Source organism: Limulus polyphemus, unplaced genomic scaffold (genome assembly GCF_000517525.1).
Source record: "Limulus polyphemus unplaced genomic scaffold, Limulus_polyphemus-2.1.2 Scaffold3065, whole genome shotgun sequence".
Classification (NCBI taxonomy): Eukaryota; Metazoa; Arthropoda; class Merostomata; order Xiphosura; family Limulidae; genus Limulus; species Limulus polyphemus.
In genome coordinates, this window is record NW_013668675.1 from 94,295 (window position 1) to 96,575 (window position 2,281).

A 2,281-nucleotide genomic window follows, 5' to 3' on the forward strand; every position below is an offset into this window, starting at 1 on the left:
AAAAATTATGTAATAACAATATACTATTATTATTATTACCTTTGTTTGTGTAGAAATTTGCACAAAGGTAAACGAGGGTTATCTATGTATAGCAATCCGTAACTTTTAATATTGTAGACTAGAGGAAAGGAACTGGATCGAGCAGTGGAATTTGACTATCACTCTTACAAGCAACGCATTCACGCCCACAATGTACGGAGCATGATCTTACGATAACAGGACGCGAACCGTGAATCCTCGATCTACAGTATGACGTGTCAACAAGTAGGGTACACCCGATTCTCATTTACGGAATACTTGGTTTTTGGAATGTAAAACTCTCAAGATATATCAAATGAAAGCATATATGTTTCAGAGATAAAAACTGCATCTTTTATGTCACGTCATTTTAGTGTCTACTGACTGACTGACAGACAACACAATACTGTGTAGTGGTGCGAGTGGCTAAAACAGGTACTTAAAGTACCAGTGTGTTAACTACCTTACAATACTAGTGTGTTAGCAACTTCATTACGCGTATTCCTAACTTACATTGTAGTACGTTCTATTTTTCTGTTAGTGATGAACGTACATTGTTGTGCTAACAATTAGTTATTGTTTCACAGTTTTTTGAACCTGGGACAGAAGCATCTTATGATCTCAAACTATCTAGCCCTGAATATGTTGTAGCTTATGATGTGATGGGGAACTCATAGCCATTTCTTCACGAAAGCAATAACTACATCTTTCTCGATGTATAGAAGAAACAAATATATGTATAAGTTTTAAAAAAAGATATCTTCATAAATTTCGTGTACCTGGATGGTGTACACTGTCCGCCATTTTCTTTAAAAATTAATGTAATTAGAAAATGTGCTATAGGACGATGCCCCAATATTGGGACGATGCCCCAGTATTGGTGTATACATTTATTTATTAGTGAAAATCAAAGAAAGCTTCAGTTATAAGTAAGAGGAAGAAAAAAGAATGTGTATTTTTGAATAAATAATGAACAAACCTAAGCCTTACCGGAAGAACCAATGACGTTTAAAGCTCTGCAAGTGAAATCCACCAATCCAGTGGCTTCTTCGTTAGCCTCTCGCAACTGGTAAATAATAGATCCACACGATGTGTACTTAAGGAAGCCTTGATTTTCCGATTTTTGATACAATTGTCTCGTGTCGTGAATTGATATCTGTGGGAAAAAAAACAAAATGTACTCATGAAAAATAAAAACGGAATCCTGATCTAGGGTGTGGAACTGTATCTTTGCAGTTTTCGTGTGTTCCATATTAAAGTTTTACGAATAAATCAATAGGTTACATAAAATGGCAACTGGAACATTTTATGAACATTTCGCAAAGACTTTGTCATGGGCAACCCTTAGTTGCCAACGGACTATATTAACTTCACTATGGCAACACTTGTTAGATACCAACCAAATGCATTAACTTCACTATGACAACCTTCTTAGTTACCAACAAACTACATTAACTTCACTATGGCAGCCCTTCTTAGATACCAACATACTACATTAACTTCACTATAGCAACCTTCTTAGTTACCAACAAACTACATTAACTTCACTATACCAAACCGTTCTTAGATACCAACATACTACATTAACTTCACTATGGCAACCTACTTAGTTACCAACAAACTACATTAACTTCACTATACGAAACCCTTCTTAGATACCAACATACTACATTAACTTCACTATGGCAACCCTTCTTAGATACCAACATACTACATTAACTTCACTATGGCAACCCTTCTTAGATACCAACATACTACATTAACTTCACAAGGAGTAAACGTTCTTAGTTACAAAGTATGGTAAATTATTTCATTACGGTCATCCCGTCTTAATAAACCTAACAGGAGCAATAGTAACTAACCCTTTAGCTGTACTATGGTTTTTATATAAGAAGTAACTTTCTTGTTGGATAAGAAAATAAGGGGTTTCAGTAAGACATTCTGTACAGTTTAAAATAATCATTGTAGTAAGAAATTGTTGTTTGAAACAGTCGGGCAATATTGGCTGTCAAATGTAGACCGACCACTTGAAATACGAGATTATTTATACACTTTAACAAAAATGGTACAATTTTCCGCGAAACGTTCTTGACACAATAGCAGTTTTGGTGATTCACCTATAGGCCGATCTTGTTCTAGAAAGCTAAATTTGACATGCTCTAACAACATGATGAAATATGAGAAAGAAATTAAGAAAATGGATGTTGCAAATACATGTATTACTGCATGTTGTAATACTGTGTTACGTCTCCGTTTGTTAATT

The 2,281-nt window shown here is 34.8% G+C and overlaps 1 long non-coding RNA gene across 1 annotated transcript in view; it reads right to left on the reverse strand.

The window, feature by feature from the left end:
* Window positions 1-2,281, reverse strand: part of LOC111088061 — a 53,302-nt gene that overhangs the window by 17,637 nt on the left and 33,384 nt on the right. Inside the window, exon 2 of the long non-coding RNA XR_002612679.1 lies at window positions 1,009-1,174. This is a non-coding gene — a long non-coding RNA (uncharacterized LOC111088061). The remainder of the gene's footprint in view (window positions 1-1,008; window positions 1,175-2,281) is intronic.